At 48.5% G+C, this 18,602-nt stretch overlaps 4 non-coding genes across 4 annotated transcripts; all 4 read right to left on the minus strand.

Annotated features, from left to right (window-relative positions):
• Positions 1 to 6,828: 6,828 nt before the first annotated feature.
• Positions 6,829 to 6,940, minus strand: TRNAL-CAA (transfer RNA leucine (anticodon CAA)). The gene is made up of 2 exons: positions 6,903 to 6,940; positions 6,829 to 6,874 (listed from the first exon to the last, which is right to left on the minus strand). It is a non-coding gene; the product is annotated as a tRNA-Leu (tRNA).
• Positions 6,941 to 7,246: 306 nt separating this feature from the next.
• Positions 7,247 to 7,319, minus strand: TRNAV-CAC (transfer RNA valine (anticodon CAC)). The gene has a single exon. It is a non-coding gene; the product is annotated as a tRNA-Val (tRNA).
• Positions 7,320 to 14,374: 7,055 nt separating this feature from the next.
• TRNAA-CGC (transfer RNA alanine (anticodon CGC)) lies at positions 14,375 to 14,447 on the minus strand. Its single transcript has one exon. It is a non-coding gene; the product is annotated as a tRNA-Ala (tRNA).
• A 3,498-nt stretch (positions 14,448 to 17,945) lies between these two features.
• TRNAV-CAC (transfer RNA valine (anticodon CAC)) lies at positions 17,946 to 18,018 on the minus strand. Its single transcript has one exon. It is a non-coding gene; the product is annotated as a tRNA-Val (tRNA).
• Positions 18,019 to 18,602: the final 584 nt, after the last annotated feature.

Here is an 18,602-nt window from a genome sequence, read left to right on the forward strand (position 1 = left end):
AAAGCACGTTTTACACAGGTCACAAGTTTTTAAAGGTCATTTCTGTCTAAGTGTGCATTGAGAAAGACTGAGGTTTTAGGGAGCAAACACAAAAGCTGCTCCTGCCAAGTGTTTCTGCCCGGTCTCGAATTGGGGACCTTTCGCTTATGATGCGAACGTGATAACCACTACACTACAGAAACAAGCTTGCTGGCTTGACTGAAGGAGCACAGTTCCCCTCATATGTTTGCACGATTTCCTCTATACTTGATCAGCAGTTGCTCGGAATGCGAGGGGTAAGTGTGAAAATTGCAGCGGTGTCAGCCAGCATGCATACACTCAGACGTCCTGAAAAATCCCACAGCTGCGGGCAGAGACAGACAAATATCTGATGCCTAAATGCCAGGAACGAGAGCCTGTGAAATCATCACACAGGGCGCACTGAGAGCAAGCAGGAAGGAAGCCAAGGCATTGTAATCCATTTTGCGCCTGAGGCAAAAAATATGTTTTGCGCAACAATGCTTCGAGTGGAATGAGAAATGTTGAGGGGTTGTGTATTTTGAGCAGGATTTGATTGTTTTCCGCTAAAATGGGCTCGTCCGGGATTTCAACCCGGGACCTCTCGCACCCTAAGCGAGAATCATACACCTAGACCAACGAGCCTGGGGACAGAAGCGCAACGGCTCCGACCCTGCTCGGAGGGTTGGTGACAGAGAGTGGGAGACTACATCCCAAAGCAAGAAACTGCACATGGTGCTCTCTTCTGCAGTACGACTAGAGTCATTTGCATGGTCTTCATCGAACATGACATAAAAAGCCTCTATCCTTTAGACATTTTGGCCCAGATTTACAAGAAAATGACTGAGCGCGACGCTGTGCCAAATTTGCAAGCCCCTCGCGCCGTCATTTTAAAAATGCAGGGAAGCGCCGTATTTAGTAGAATACAGCGCACCCCTGTGCTTCCCCCTGCGCCAGCTCTAAATTAGCTGCTGAGCGCCAACGCAGCCGTTCTTGCACCATGGTACAAGGATGACTGCGTTGAGGGGGAAATTGTTTTTGTGCAGGAAGGGACACCTTCTTTCCCCAAAAAAAAATCTTCAATGGTGATTTGCTCTTACTTCTATGTGTGCTGCAGAATGCATCACACATAGAAAGAGCAAAAACAAGGAGAAATGAAAACATTTCTCCTCAGTGCGCCACTCTAACGACACCCCTGGGATGGCGTTGGATTTTGGCGCTGACGCAGATTTACGACAACTCCTAAATCTGGAGCAGCATCAAAATGCTATGGTGTTGCTGTGGCACACTCCCAGCAACACCCATTGCACGCCCCTTCCAGGGAACGCGCTGCGTGCTAAGGGGCCGTATTTACAAGGTGGTGTTAAGCCACAAAAAGTGGCTGAACGCCATCTTGTAAATACCGCGCAGTGCATAGTGCCACCGGGGCGTCACTAAAAGTGATGCTCCGGTGGCGATAGGGCCTTGTAAGTCTGGCACTTTATTTGCTCAAGGTGTGTGTTCTTGGTGAGGGCAGGAAAGCTATTTTTGCTCTCGTACCTTCCTTCCTTGGCTGGCTTGAATGCTGTAGGCTCAGGCTTCATTGCAAAGGTCAAACAGTGAGCAACTGACTGCCGTAAGCTGGCGCAACTCATCTTGGTGAGCTGTGACAGATGCCCCAGGAGCGTAGTACCTCACGATGGTGAGGGATAGACACAGTCTCTTTTATCTCAGCTTGCCTGTCAGGTGAGGCAGGAAATGCAAATACTGTGAAAAAGACCAGCGACTCGAACCAGGGACCTTTCGCATGTGAGGTGCGCATGATGACCACTACACTACACAAACAGACACACTTGCCAGCTTGCTTCATGTGGCTATGCATTGTACTGGAACCACCACACTATGGAAACAGACACACCTGCTTGCTTTATGTGGCTATGCATTGGACTGGGATGCAAGGATGAGGGCCAATGTTCATGACGCTCAAAGCTGAGCCTTCCGGAACACAATCTCTTCCCTTGGAAGAAAGGAACTGGGATCACTTTCATTCCAAGAGGTGATTTCAGAACTGGACCCGAAATTACCATGGAGAAGCACTGTGCATTTAATGTTCCTATGAGCACTGCTGCTCCAGCACAGAAAAGCAGTTGCAAAGAAATCTCACATACCTTCATGATGCAGAACCGTCTCGACGCCAGTATAAAGCATGTATTGCATTGCAACATGACATCTTACAAGAGTGAAAAGCAGAAATACTCCTGTTTAAAACACAGACTGAACCTATAAAGGTAGGGGTTTGTCTAGGATTTGAACCGAGGTCCTCTCACACCCGAAGCGAGAATCATACCCCTATACCAACTAGACTGCCGCTGCATAGTCATTTGAAACATCTTCTGAAGCGTCTTTCAGAAAAGCAGGGCCATTGGAAGGCTCTCTCTCTAAGCGTGCCATAGCAATTGATGTTTTCTGTCAAGGATTTTTTGTTTGTCTCTAGCAAGGCAAGAGGTAGTCAAAATGCCCTGTGCCAGTGAGCTGAACTAGGGCACTGATGTGAAAAGCAGACCCTTTCTGGTAGTTGTAACCCGCTGCAAGTCATGGACCCTTGCACCTTAGACTTCCCAACCAGAAACACTGAAGGGCCTGCTAGCTCTTGAGCCAGAGGAGCATGCCTCTTGGACTCAAGCACACTTGCTCGATCAGCACTCGATCAGGCGAAATTTATATTAGTGGCTCATAGGCCTGAAACACTCACCTGGGAGACGCAGGGTGGCTGATTTCCCGGAATGGCCCTTGATGGGGAAATCACCTCCTTTCCCCCGCCTCATTTCAGAATTGTGTGCTAGTCGCAAGACAGTGTTCAGGGGTTCATGGGTACTGCCTACTCCCAGCTGCCTCTCTGTCTTCTTCATGTAAATTGCAAGTCACGAGGAGGCACCATTGCCAATATGCTCCGCCCACCTAACCAAGAAACCCAGTTTGAGCTTGTCTGCCTGTGTTGTTGCAGGGGCAGTGTCTTCTTTGCCCAAAAGGTGGCAGGAGAGCCTCACTTCAAACGATAGAATCAACTGCTTAAGTAGAAACCAGCATGGTAGTTACTGTCATAAAGTGCAGCTCTAGCAGAAGGTGTGTCTGAGACGCCCCTTCCAGTAATACACGGAATTTTGATTGAGGGCCCAGCCGATGGGTTGGTGGATTTCTCCTCACATGCCACAGCAGCTTCCAAAGATAGTGGTGTGAGGAGCTGGCTCTGCAAGCAGAGCAAGATTTAAGGGAAGAAAATACACCTGTCAGAAGTGGGATTTGAACCCACGCCTCCATGAAGAGACCAGAAGGCTCAGCTTCACTGAAGATCAAGCTCTCTTGAGTTTGGCGCCTTAGACCACTCGGCCATCCTGACAGCCAAAAAAAGTGTACAGGTCTGACTCTTCAGTCTGCACTTGTTGATGCTGCTGCTTGCAATGTTCCTATCAAAGTCACAGCTTTAAAGGCCCCACAATATAACATGGCCAAGAAAAAAAAAAAAAAACAGAACAAGAAACAATGCACATGCACGACCACCGAGGGATGCAGTTAACTTTTTATCGTCCTGCAATAGTAAAGCACGTTTTACACAGGTCACAAGTTTTTAAAGGTCATTTCTCTCTAAGTGTGCATTGAGAGAGACTGAGGTTTTAGGGAGCAAACACAAAACCTGCTGCTGTCAAGTATTTCTGCCCGGTATCGAACCGGGGAACTTTCGCGTGTGAGGCGAACGTGATAACCACTACAATACACAAACAAGCTTGCTGGCTTGACTGAAGGAGCACAGTTCCCCTCATATGTTTGCACGATTTCCTCTATACTTGATCAGCAGCTGCTCGGAATGCGAGGGGTAAGTGTGAAAATTGCAGCGGTGTCAGCCAGCATGCATACACTCAGACGTCCTGAAAAATCCCACAGCTGTGGGCAGAGACAAACAAATATCTGATGCCTAAATGCCAGGAACGAGAGCCTGTGAAATCATCACACAGGGCGCACTGAGAGCAAGCAGGAAGGAAGCCAAGGCATTGTAATCCATTTTTCGCCTGAGGCAAAAAATATGTTTTGCACAACAATGCTTCGAGTGGAATGAGAAATGTTGTGGGGTTGTGTATTTTGAGCAGGATTTGATTGTTTTCCGCTAAAATGGGCTCTTACAGGATTTGAACCCGGGACCTCTCGCAACTAAGCGAGAATCATACCCCTAGACCAATGAGCCTGGGCACAGAAGCGCAACGGCTCCGACCCTGCTCGGAGGGTTGGTGACAGAGAGTGGCAGACTACATCCCAAAGCAAGAAACTGCACATGGTGCTCTCTTCTGCAGTACGACTAGAGTCATTTGCATGGTCTTCATCGAACATGACATAAAAAGCCTCTATCCTTTAGACATTTTGGCCCAGATTTACAAGAAAATGACTGAGCGCGAGGCTGTGCTAAATTTGCAAGCCCCACGCGCCGTCATTTTCAAAATGCAGGGAAGCGCCGTATTCAGTAGAATACAGCGCACCCCTGTGCTTCCCCCTGCGCCAGCTCTAAATTAGCTGCTGAGCGCCAACGCAGCCGTTCTTGCACCATGGTACAAGGATGACTGCGTTGAGGGGGAAATTGTTTTTGTGCAGGAAGGGACACCTTCCTGCCCCCAAAACAAATCTTCAATGGTGATTTGCTCTTACTTCTATGTGTGCTGCAGAATGCATCACACATAGGAAGAGCAAAAACAAGGAGAAATGAAAACATTTCTCCTCAGTGCGCCACTCTAACGACACCCCTGGGATGGCGTTGTATTTTGGCGCTGACGCAGATTTACGACAACTCCTAAATCTGGAGCAGCATCAAAATGCTATGGTGTTGCTGTGGCACATTCCCAGCAACACCCATTGCACGCACCTTCCAGGGAACGCGCTGCGTGCTAAGGGGCCGTATTTACAAGGTGGTGTTAAGCCACAAAAAGTGGCTGAACGCCATCTTGTAAATACCGCGCAGTGCATAGTGCCACCGGGGCGTCACTAAAAGTGATGCTCCGGTGGCGATAGGGCCTTGTAAGTCTGGCACTTTATTTGCTCAAGGTGTGTGTTCTTGGTGAGGGCAGGAAAGCTATTTTCGCTCTCGTACCTTCCTTCCTTGGCTGGCTTGAATGCTGTAGGCTCAGGCTTCATTGCAAAGGTCAAACAGTGAGCAACTGACTGCCGTAGGCTGGCGCAACTCCTCTTGGTGAGCTGTGACAGATGCCCCAGGAGCATATTACCTCACGATGGTGAGGGATAGACACAGTCTCTTTTATCTCAGCTTGCCTGTCAGGTGAGGCAGGAAATGCAAATACTGTGAAAAAGCCCAGCGACTCGAACCAGGGACCTTTCGCATGTGAGGTGCGCATGATAACCACTACACTACACAAACAGACACACTTGCCGGCTTGCTTCATGTGGCTATGCATTGTACTGGAACCACCACACTATGGAAACAGACACACCTGCTTGCTTTATGTGGCTATGCATTGGACTGGGATGCAAGGATGAGGGCCAATGTTCATGACGCTCAAAGCTGAGCCTCCCGGAACACAATCTCTTCCCTTGGAAGAAAGGAACTGGGATCACTTTCATTCCAAGAGGTGATTTCAGAACTGGACCCGAAATTACCATGGAGAAGCACTGTGCATTTAATGTTCCTATGAGCACTGCTGCTCCAGCACAGAAAAGCAGTTGCAAAGAAATCTCTCATACCTTCATGATGCTGAACCGTCTCGACGCCAGTATAAAGCATGTATTGCATTGCAACATGACATCTTACAAGAGTGAAAAGCAAAAATACTCCTGTTTAAAACACAGACTGAACCTATAAAGGTAGCGGTTTGTCTGGGATTTGAACCGAGGTCCTCTCACACCCGAAGCGAGAATCACACCCCTATACCAACTAGACTGTCACTGCATAGTCATTTGAAACATCTTCTGAAGCGTCTTTCAGAAAAGCAGGGCCATTTGGAGGCTCTCTAAGCGTGCCATAGCAATTGATGTTTTCTGTCAAGGATTTTTTGTTTGTCTCTAGCAAGGCAAGAGGTAGTAAAAATGGCCTCTGCCAGTGAGCTGAACTAGGGCACTGATGTGAAAAGCTGACCCTTTCTGGTAGTTGTAACCCGCTGCAAGTCATGGACCCTTGCACCTTAGACTTCCCAACCAGAAGCACTGAAGGGCCTGCTAGCTCTTGAGCCAGAGGAGCATGCCTCTTGGATTCAAGCACACTTGCTCGATCAGCGCTCGATCAGGCGAGATTTATATTAGTGGCTCATAGGCCTGAAACACTCACCTGGGAGACGCAGGGTGGCTGATTTCCCGGAATGGCCCTTGATGGGGAAATCACCTCCTTTCCCCCGACTCATTTCAGAATTGTGTGCTAGTCGCAAGACAGTGTTCAGGGGTTCATGGGTACTGCCTACTCCCAGCTGCCTCTGTGTCTTCTTCATGTAAATTGCAAGTCACGAGGAGGCACCATTGCCAATATGCTCCGCCCACCTAACCAAGAAACCCAGTTTGAGCTTGTCTGCCTGTGTTGTTGCAGGGGCAGTGTCTTCTTTGCCCAAAAGGTGGCAGGAGAGCCTCACTTCAAACGATAGAATCAACTGCTTAAGTAGAAACCAGCATGGTAGTTACTGTCATAAAGTGCAGCTCTAACAGAAGGTGTGTCTGAGACGCCACTTCCAGTAATACACAGAATTTTGATTGAGGGCCCAGCCGATGGGTTGGTGGATTTCTCCTCACATGCCACAGCAGCTTCCAAAGATAGTGGTGTGAGGAGCTGGCTCTGCAAGCAGAGCAAGATTTAAGGGAAGAAAATACACCTGTCAGAAGTGGGATTTGAACCCACGCCTCCATGAAGAGACCAGAAGGCTCAGCTTCACTGAAAATCAAGCTCTCTTGAGTCTGGCGCCTTAGACCACTCGGCCATCCTGACAGCCAAAACAGTGTACAGGTCTGACTCTTCAGTCTGCACTTGTTGATGCTGCTGCTTGCAATGTTCCTATCAAAGTCACAGCTTTAAAGGCCCCACAATATAACATGGCCAAGAAAAAAAAAAAAAAACGAACAAGAAACAATGCACATGCACAACCACCGAGGGATGCAGATAACTTTTTATCGTCCTGCAATAGTAAAGCACGTTTTACACAGGTCACAAGTTTTTAAAGGTCATTTCTGTCTAAGTGTGCATTGAGAGAGACTGAGGTTTTAGGGAGCAAACACAAAAGTTGCTCCTGTCAAGTGTTTCTGCCCGGTATCGAACCGGGGAACTTTCGCGTGTGAGGCAAACGTGATAACCACTACACTACAGAAACAAGCTTGCTGGCTTGACTGAAGGAGCACAGTTCCCCTCATATGTTTGCACGATTTCCTCTATACTTGATCAGCAGCTGCTCGGAATGCGAGGGGTAAGTGTGAAAATTGCAGCGGTGTCAGCCAGCATGCATACACTCAGACGTCCTGAAAAATCCCACAGCTGCGGGCAGAGACAAACAAATATCTGATGCCTAAATGCCAGGAACGAGAGCCTGTGAAATCATCACACAGGGCGCACTGAGAGCAAGCAGGAAGGAAGCCAAGGCATTGTAATCCATTTTTCGCCTGAGGCAAAAAATATGTTTTGCGCAACAATGCTTCGAGTGGAATGAGAAATGTTGAGGGGTTGTGTATTTTGAGCAGGATTTGATTGTTTTCCGCTAAAATGGACTCGTCCAGGATTTGAACCCGGGACCTCTCGCACCCTAAGCAAGAATCATACCCCTAGACCAACGAGCCTGGGCACAGAAGCGCAACGGCTCCGACCCTGCTCGGAGGGTTGGTGACAGAGAGTGGGAGACTACATCCCAAAGCAAGAAACTGCACATGGTGCTCACTTCTGCAGTACGACTAGAGTCATTTGCATGGTCTTCATCGAACATGACATAAAAAGCCTCTATCCTTTAGACATTTTGGCCCAGATTTACAAGAAAATGACTGAGCGCGACGCTGTGCCAAATTTGCAAGCCCCACGCGTCGTCATTTTCAAAATGCAGGGAATCGCCGAATTTAGTAGAATACAGCGCACCCCTGTGCTTCCCCCTGCGCCAGCTCTAAATTAGCTGCTGAGCGCCAACGCAGCCGTTCTTGCACCATGGTACAAGGATGACTGCGTTGAGGGGGAAATTGTTTTTGTGCAGGAAGGGACACCTTCCTGCCCCAAAAAAAAATCTTCAATGGTGATTTGCTCTTACTTCTATGTGTGCTGCAGAATGCATCACACATAGAAAGAGCAAAAACAAGGAGAAATGAAAACATTTCTCCTCAGTGCGCCACTCTAACGACACCCCTGGGATGGCGTTGGATTTTGGCGCTGACGCAGATTTACGACAACTCCTAAATCTGGAGTAGCATCAAAATGCTATGGTGTTGCTGTGGCACATTCCCAGCAACACCCATTGCACGCCCCTTCCAGGGAACGCGCTGCATGCTAAGGGGCCGTATTTACAAGGTGGTGTTAAGCCACAAAAAGTGGCTGAACGCCATCTTGTAAATACCGCGCAGTGCATAGTGCCACCGGGGCGTCACTAAAAGTGATGCTCCGGTGGCGATAGGGCCTTGTAAGTCTGCCACTTTATTTGCTCAAGGTGTGTGTTCTTGGTGAGGGCAGGAAAGGTATTTTCGCTCTCGTACATTCCTTCCTTGGCTGGCTTGAATGCTGTAGGCTCAGGCTTCATTGCAAAGGTCAAACAGTGAGCAACTGACTGCCGTAAGCTGGCGCAACTCCTCTTGGTGAGCTGTGACAGATGCCCCAGGAGCGTAGTACCTCACGATGGTGAGGGATAGACACAGTCTCTTTTATCTCAGCTTGCCTGTCAGGTGAGGCAGGAAATGCAAATACTGTGAAAAAGCCCAGCGACTCGAACCAGGGACCTTTCGCATGTGAGGTGCGCATGATAGCCACTACACAAACAGACACACTTGCCGGCTTGCTTCATGTGGCTATGCATTGTACTGGAACCACCACACTATGGAAACAGACACACCTGCTTGCTTTATGTGGCTATGCATTGGACTGGGATGCAAGGATGAGGGCCAATGTTCAGGACGCTCAAAGCTGAGCCTTCCGGAACACGATCTCTTCCCTTGGAAGAAAGGAACTGGGATCACTTTCATTCCAAGAGGTGATTTCAGAACTGGACCCGAAATTACCAAGGAGAAGCACTGTGCATTTAATGTTCCTATGAGCACTGCTGCTCCAGTACAGAAAAGCAGTTGCAAAGAAATCTCTCATACCTTCATGATGCTGAACCGTCTCGACGCCAGTATAAAGCATGTATTGCATTGCAACATGACATCTTACAAGAGTGAAAAGCAGAAATACTCCTGTTTAAAACACAGACTGAACCTATAAAGGTAGGGGTTTGTCTGGGATTTGAACCGAGGTCCTCTCACACCCGAAGCGAGAATCACACCCCTATACCAACTAGACTGTCACTGCATAGTCATTTGAAACATCTTCTGAAGCGTCTTTCAGAAAAGCAGGGCCATTTGGAGGCTCTCTCTCTAAGCGTGCCATAGCAATTGATGTTTTCTGTCAAGGATTTATTGTTTGTCTCTAGCAAGGCAAGAGGTAGTAAAAATGGCCTCTGCCAGTGAGCTGAACTAGGGCACTGATGTGAAAAGCAGACCCTTTCTGGTAGTTGTAACCCGCTGCAAGTCATGGACCCTTGCACCTTAGACTTCCCAACCAGAAGCACTGAAGGGCCTGCCAGCTCTTGAGCCAAAGGAGCATGTCTCTTGGATTCAAGCACACTTGCTCGATCAGCGCTCGATCAGGCGAGATTTATATTAGTGGCTCATAGGCCTGAAACACTCACCTGGGAGACGCAGGATGGCTGATTTCCCGGAATGGCCCTTGATGGGGAAATCACCTCCTTTCCCCCGCCTCATTTCAGAATTGTGTGCTAGTCGCAAGACAGTGTTCAGGGGTTCATGGGTACTGCCTACTCCCAGCTGCCTCTCTGTCTTCTTCATGTAAATTGCAAGTCACGAGGAGGCACCATTGCCAATATGCTCCGCCCACCTAACCAAGAAACCCAGTTTGAGCTTGTCTGCCTGTGTTGTTGCAGGGGCAGTGTCTTCTTTGCCCAAAAGGTGGCAGGAGAGCCTCACTTCAAACGATAGAATCAACTGCTTAAGTAGAAACCAGCATGGTAGTTACTGTCATAAAGTGCAGCTCTAACAGAAGGTGTGCCTGAGACGCCCCTTCCAGTAATACACGGAATTTTGATTGAGGGCCCAGCCGAAGGGTTGGTGGATTTCTCCTCACATGCCACAGCAGCTTCCAAAGATTGTGGTGTGAGGAGCTGGCTCTGCAAGCAGAGCAAGATTTAAGGGAAGAAAATACACCTGTCAGAAGTGGGATTTGAACCCACGCCTCCATGAAGAGACCAGAAGGTTCAGCTTCACTGAAGATCAAGCTCTCTTGAGTCTGGCGCCTTAGACCACTTGCCATCCTGACAGCCTAAACAGTGTGCAGGTCTGACTCTTCAGTCTGCACTTGTTGATGCTGCCGCTTGCAATATTCCTATCAAAGTCACAGCTTTAAAGGCCCCACAATATAACATGGCCAAGAAAAAAAAAAAAAAACAGAACAAGAAACAATGCACATGCACGACCACCGAGGGATGCAGATAACTTTTTATCGTCCTGCAATAGTAAAGCACGTTTTACACAGGTCACAAGTTTTTAAAGGTCATTTCTGTCTAAGTGTGCATTGAGAGAGTCTGAGGTTTTAGGGAGCAAACACAAAAGCTTCTGCTGCAAAGTGTTTCTGCCCGGTCTCAAACCTGGGACCGTTCGCGTGTGAGGCAAACGTGATTACCACTACACTACAGAAACAAGCTTGCTGACTTGACTGAAGGAGCACAGTTCCCCTCATATGTTTGCACAATTTCCTCTATACTTGATGAGCAGTTGCTCGGAATGCGAGGGGTAAGTGTGAAAATTGCAGCGGTGTCAGCCAGCATGCATACACTCAGACGTCCTGAAAAATCCCACAGCTGCGGGCAGAGACAGACAAATATCTGATGCCTAAATGCCAGGAATGAGAGCCTGTGAAATCATCACACAGGGCGCACTGAGAGCAAGCAGGAAGGAAGCCAAGGCATTGTAATCCATTTTTCGCCTGAGGCAAAAAATATGTTTTGCGCAACAATGCTTCGAGTAGAATGAGAAATGTTGAGAGGTTGTGTATTTTGAGCAGGATTTGATTGTTTTCCGCTAAAATGGGCTCGTCTGGGATTTGAACCCAGGCCCTCTCCCACCCTAAGCGAGAATCATACCCCTAGACCAACAAGCCTGGGCACAGAAGCGGAACGGCTCCGACCCTGCTCGGAGGGTTGGTGACAGAGAGTGGGAGACTACATCCCAAAGCAAGAAACTGCACATGGTGCTCTCTTCTGCAGTACGACTAGAGTCATTTGCATGGTCTTCATCGAACATGACATAAAAAGCCTCTATCCTTTAGACATTTTGGCCCAGATTTAAAAGAAAATGACTGAGCGCGACGCTGTGCCAAATTTGCAAGCCCCACGCGCCGTCATTTTCAAAATGCAGGGAAGCGCCGTATTTAGTAGAATACAGCGCACCCCTGTGCTTCCCCCTGCGCCAGCTCTAAATTAGCTGCTGAGCGCCAACGCAGCCGTTCTTGCACCATGGTACAAGGATGACTGCGTTGAGGGGGAAATTGTTTTTGTGCAGGAAGGGACACCTTCCTGCCCCAAAAAAAAATCTTCAATGGTGATTTGCTCTTACTTCTATGTGTGCTGCAGAATGCATCACACATAGAAAGAGGAAAAACAAGGAGAAATGAAAAATTTCTCCTCAGTTTGCCACTCTAACGACACCCCTGGGATGGCGTTGGATTTTGGCGCTGACGCAGATTTACGACAACTCCTAAATCTGGAGCAGCATCAAAATGCTATGGTGTTGCTGTGGCACACTCCCAGCAACACCCATTGCACGCCCCTTCCAGGGAACGCGCTGCGTGCTAAGGGGCCGTATTTACAAGGTGGTGTTAAGCTACAAAAAGTGGCTGAACGCCATCTTGTAAATACCGCGCAGTGCATAGTGCCACCGGGGCGTCACTAAAAGTGATGCTCCGGTGGTGATAGGGCCTTGTAAGTCTGGCACTTTATTTGCTCAAGGTGTGTGTTCTTGGTGAGGGCAGGAAAGCTATTTTCTCTCTCGTACCTTCCTTCCTTGGCTGGCTTGAATGCTGTAGGCTCAGGCTTCATTGCAAAGGTCAAACAGTGAGCAACTGACTGCCGTAAGCTGGCGCAACTCCTCTTGGTGAGCTGTGACAGATGCCCCAGGAGCGTAGTACCACACGACGGTGAGGGATAGACACAGTCTCTTTGATCTCATCTTGCCTGTCAGGTGAGGCAGGAAATGCAAATACTGTGAAAAGCCCAGCGACTCGAACCAGGGACCTTTCGCATGTGAGGTGCGCATGATAACCACTACACTACACAAACAGACACACTTGCCGGCTTGCTTCATGTGGCTATGCATTGTACTGGAACCACCACACTATGGAAACAGACACACCTGCTTGCTTTATGTGGCTATGCATTGGACTGGGATGCAAGGATGAGGGCCAATGTTCATGACGCTCAAAGCTGAGCCTTCCGGAACACGATCTCTTCCCTTGGAAGAAAGGAACTGGGATCACTTTCATTACAAGAGGTGATTTCAGAACTGGACCCGAAATTACCATGGAGAAGCACTGTGCATTTAATGTTCCTATGAGCACTGCTGCTCCAGCACAGAAAAGCAGTTGCAAAGAAATCTCGCATACCTTCATGATGCTGAACCGTCTCGACGCCAGTATAAAGCATGTATTGCATTGCAACATGACATCTTACAAGAGTGAAAAGCAGAAATACTCCTGTTTAAAACACAGACTGAACCTATAAAGGTAGGGGTTTGTCTGGGATTTGAACCTAGGTCCTCTCACACCCGAAGCGAGAATCATACCCCTATACCAACTAGACTGCCGCTGCATAGTCTTTTGAAACATCTTCTGAAGCGTCTTTCAGAAAAGCAGGGCCATTTGGAGGCTCTGTCTCTAAGCGTGCCATAGCAATTGATGTTTTCTGTCAAGGATTTTTTGTTTGTCTCTAGCAAGGCAAGAAGTAGTAAAAATGGCCTGTGCCAGTGAGCTGAACTAGGGCACTGATGTGAAAAGCAGACCCTTTCTGGTAGTTGTAACCCACTGCAAGTCATGGACCCTTGCACCTTAGACTTCCCAACCAGAAGTACTGAAGGGCCTGCTAGCTCTTGAGCCAGAGGAGCATGCCTCTTGGATTCAAGCACACTTGCTCGATCAGCTCTCGATCAGGCGAGATTTATATTAGTGGCTCATAGGCCTGAAACACTCACCTGGGAGACGCAGGGTGGTTTTTTTTTCCGGAATGGCCCTTGATGGGGAAATCACCTCCTTTCCCCCGCCTCATTTCAGAATTGTGTGCTAGTCGCAAGACAGTGTTCAGGGGTTCATGGGTACTGCCTACTCCCAGCTACCTCTCTGTCTTCTTCATGTAAATTGCAAGTCACGAGGAGGCACCATTGCCAATATGCTCCGCCCACCTAACCAAGAAACCCAGTTTGAGCTTGTCTGCCTGTGTTGTTGCAGTGGCAGTGTCTTCTTTGCCCAAAAGGTGGCAGGAGAGCCTCACTTCAAACGATAGAATCAACTGCTTAAGTAGAAACCAGTATGGTAGTTACTGTCATAAAGTGCAGCTCTAACAGAAGGTGTGCCTGAGACGCCCCTTCCAGTAATACACGGAATTTTGATTGAGGGCCCAGCCGAAGGGTTGGTGGATTTCTCCTCACATGCCACAGCTGCTTCCAAAGATAGTGGTGTGAGGAGCTGGCTCTGCAAGCAGAGCAAGATTTAAGGGAAGAAAATACACCTGTCAGAAGTGGGATTTGAACCCACGCCTCCATGAAGAGACCAGAAGGCTCAGCTTCACTGAAGATCAAGCTCTCTTGAGTCTGGCACCTTAGACCACTCGGCCATCCTGACAGCCAAAACAGTGGGCAGGTCTGACTCTTCATTCTGCACTTGTTGATGCTGCCGCTTGCAATGTTCCTATCAAAGTCACTGCTTTAAAGGCCCCACAATATAACATGGCCAAGAAAAAAAAAAGAACAAGAAACAATGCACATGCACGACCACCGAGGGATGCAGATAACATTTTATCGTCCTGCAATAGTAAAGCACGTTTTACACAGGTCACAAGTTTTTAAAGGTCATTTCTGTCTAAGTGTGCATTGAGAGAGACTGAGGTTTTAGGGAGCAAACACAAAAGCTGCTGCTGCCAAGTGTTTCTGCCCGGTCTCGAACCGGGGACCTTTTGCGTGCGAGGCGAACGTGATAACCACTACACTACAGAAACAAGCTTGCTGGCTTGACTGAAGGAGCACAGTTCCCCTCATATGTTTGCACGATTTCCTCTATACTTGATCAGCAGTTGCTCGGAATGCGAGGGGTAAGTGTGAAAATTGCAGCGGTGCCAGCCAGCATGCATACACTCAGACGTCCTGAAAAATCCCACAGCTGCGGGCAGAGACAGACAAATATCTGATGCCTAAATGCCAGGAACGAGAGCCTGTGAAATCATCACACAGGGCGCACTGAGAGCAAGCAGAAAGGAAGCCAAGGCATTGTAATCCATTTTTCACCTGAGGCAAAAAATATGTTTTGCGCAACAATGCTTCGAGTGGAATGAGAAATGTTGAGGGGTTGTGTATTTTGAGCAGGATTTGATTGTTTTCCGCTAAAATGGGCTCGTCGGGGATTTGAACCCGGGACCTCTCGCACCCTAAGCGAGAATCATACCCCTAGACTAACAAGCCTGGGCACAAAAGCGCAACGGCTCCGACCCTGCTCGGAGGGTTGGTGACAGAGAGTGGGAGACTACATCCCAAAGCAAGAAACTGCACATGGTGCTCTCTTCTGCAGTACGACTAGAGTCATTTGCATGGTCTTCATCGAACATGACATAAAAAGCCTCTATCCTTTAGACATTTTGGCCCAGATTTACAAGAAAATGACTGAGCGCGACGCTGTGCCAAATTTGCAAGCCCCACGCGCCGTCATTTTCAAAATGCAGGGAAGCGCCGTATTTAGTAGAATACAGCGCACCCCTGTGCTTCCCCCTGCGCCAGCTCTAAATTAGCTGCTGAGCGCCAACGCAGCCGTTCTTGCACCATGGTACAAGGATGACTGCGTTGAGGGGGAAATTGTTTTTGTGCAGGAAGGGACACCTTCCTGCCCAAAAAAAAAATCTTCAATGGTGATTTGCTCTTACTTCTATGTGTGCTGCAGAATGCATCACACATAGAAAGAGCAAAAACAAGGAGAAATGAAAACATTTCTCCTCAGTGCGCCACTCTAACGACACCCCTGGGATGGCGTTGGATTTTGGCGCTGACGCAGATTTACGACAACTCCTAAATCTGGAGCAGCATCAAAATGCTATGGTGTTGCTGTGGCACACTCCCAGCAACACCCATTGCACGCCCCTTCCAGGTAACGCGCTGCGTGCTAAGGGGCCGTATTTACAAGGTGGTGTTAAGCCACAAAAAGTGGCTGAACGCCATCTTGTAAATACCGCGCAGTGCATAGTGCCACCGGGGCGTCACTAAAAGTGATGCTCCGGTGGCGATAGGGCCTTGTAAGTCTGGCACTTTATTTGCTCAAGGTGTGTGTTCTTGGTGAGGGCAGGAAAGCTATTTTCGCTCTCGTACCTTCCTTCCTTGGCTGGCTTGAATGCTGTAGGCTCAGGCTTCATTGCAAAGGTCAAACAGTGAGCAACTGACTGCCGTAAGCTGGCGCAACTCCTCTTGGTGAGCTGTGACAGATGCCCCAGGAGCGTAGTACCTCACGATGGTGAGGGATAGACACAGTCTCTTTTATCTCAGCTTGCCTGTCAGGTGAGGCAGGAAATGCAAATACTGTGAAAAAGCCCAGCCACTCGAACCAGGGACCTTTCGCATGTGAGGTGCGCATGATAACCACTACACTACACAAACAGACACACTTGCCGGCTTGCTTCATGTGGCTATGCATTATACTGGAACCACCACACTATGGAAACAGACACACCTGCTTGCTTTATGTGGCTATGCATTGGGCTGGGATGCAAGGATGAGGGCCAATGTTCATGACGCTCAAAGCTGAGCCTTCCGGAACACGATCTCTTCGCTTGGATGAAAGGAACTGGGATCACTTTCATTCCAAGAGGTGATTTCAGAACTGGACCCGAAATTACCATGGAGAAGCACTGTGCATTTAATGTTCCTATGAGCACTGCTGCTCCAGCACAGAAAAGCAGTTGCAAAGAAATCTCTCATACCTTCATGATGCTGAACCGTCTCGAAGCCAGTATAAAGCATGTATTGCATTGCAACATGACATCTTACAAGAGTGAAAAGCAGAAATACTCCTGTTTAAAACACAGACTGAACCTATAAAGGTAGGGGTTTGTCTGGGATTTGAACCGAGGTCCTCTCACACCCGAAGCGAGAATCACACCCCTATACCAACTAGACTGTCACTGCATAGTCATTTGAAACATCTTCTGAAGCGTCTTTCAGAAAAGCAGGGCCATTTGGAGGCTCTCTCTCTAAGCGTGCCATAGCAATTGATGTTTTCTGTCAAGGATTTTTTGTTTGTCTCTAGCAAGGCAAGAGGTAGTAAAAATGGCCTGTGCCAGTGAGCTGAACTAGGGCACTGATGTGAAAAGCTGACCCTTTCTGGTAGTTGTAACCCGCTGCAAGTCATGGACCCTTGCACCTTAGACTTCCCAACCAGAAGCACTGAAGGGCCTGCTAGCTCTTGAGCCAGAGGAGCATGCCTCTTGGATTCAAGCACACTTGCTCGATCAGCGCTCGATCAGGCGAGATTTATATTAGTGGCTCATAGGCCTGAAACACTCACCTGGGAGACGCAGGGTGGCTGATTTCCCGGAATGGCCCTTGATGGGGAAATCACCTCCTTCCCCCCGCCTCATTTCAGAATTGTGTGCTAGTCGCAAGACAGTGTTCAGGGGTTCATGGGTACTGCCTACTCCCAGCTGCCTCTCTGTCTTCTTCATGTAAATTGCAAGTCACGAGGAGGCACCATTGCCAATATGCTCCGCCCACCTAACCAAGAAACCCAGTTTGAGCTTGTCTGCCTGTGTTGTTGCAGGGGCAGTGTCTTCTTTGCCCAAAAGGTGGCAGGAGAGCCTCACTTCAAACGATAGAATCAACTGCTTAAGTAGAAACCAGCATGGTAGTTACTGTCATAAAGTGCAGCTCTAACAGAAGGTGTGTCTGAGACGCCCCTTCCAGTAATACACGGAATTTTGATTGAGGGCCCAGCCGATGGGTTGGTGGATTTCTCCTCACATGCCACAGCAGCTTCCAAAGATTGTGGTGTGAGGAGCTGGCTCTGCAAGCAGAGCAAGATTTAAGGGAAGAAAATACACCTGTCAGAAGTGGGATTTGAACCCACGCCTCCATGAAGAGACCAGAAGGCTCAGCTTCACTGAAGATCAAGCTCTCTTGAGTCTGGCGCCTTAGACCACTCGGTCATCCTGACAGCCGAAACAGTGTGCAGGTCTGACTCTTCAGTCTGCACTTGTTGATGCTGCCGCTTGCAATGTTCCTATCAAAGTCACAGCTTTAAAGGCCCCACAATATAACATGGCCAAAAAAAAAAAAAAAAAACAGAACAAGAAACAATGCACATGCACGACCACCGAGGGATGCAGATAACTTTTTATCGTCCTGCAATAGTAAAGCACGTTTTACACAGGTCACAAGTTTTTAAAGGTCATTTCTGTCTAAGTGTGCATTGAGAGAGACTGAGGTTTTAGGGAGCAAACACAAAAGCTGCTGCTGCCAAGTGTTTCTGCCCGGTCTCGAACCGGGGACCTTTCGCGTGTGAGGCGAACATGATAACCACTACACTACAGAAACAAGCTTGCTGGCTTGACTGAAGGAGCACAGTTCCCCTCATATGTTTGCATGATTTCCTCTATACTTGATCAGCAGTTGCTCGGAATGCGAGGGGTAAGTGTGAAAATTGCAGCGGTGTCAGCCAGCATGCATACACTCAGACGTCCTGAAAAATCCCACAGCTGCGGGTAGAGACAGACAAATATCTGATGCCTAAATGCCAGGAACGAGAGCCTGTGAAATCATCACACAGGGCGCACTGAGAGCAAGCAGGAAGGAAGCCAAGGCATTGTAATCCATTTTTCGCCTGAGGCACAAAATATGTTTTGCGCAACAATGCTTCGAGTGGAATGAGAAATGTTGAGGGGTTGTGTATTTTGAGCAGGATTTGATTGTTTTCCGCTAAAATGGGCTTGTCCAGGATTTCAACCCGGGACCTCTCGCACCCTAAGCGAGAATCATACCCCTAGACCAACGAGCCTGGGCACAGAAGCGCAACGGCTCCGACCCTGCTCGGAGGGTTGGTGACAGAGAGTGGGAGATTACATCCCAAAGCAAGAAACTGCACATGGTGCTCTCTTCTGCAGTACGACTAGAGTCATTTG

Source organism: Pleurodeles waltl, chromosome 10 (assembly GCF_031143425.1).
Source record: "Pleurodeles waltl isolate 20211129_DDA chromosome 10, aPleWal1.hap1.20221129, whole genome shotgun sequence".
NCBI classification, from domain to species: domain Eukaryota; kingdom Metazoa; phylum Chordata; class Amphibia; order Caudata; family Salamandridae; genus Pleurodeles; species Pleurodeles waltl.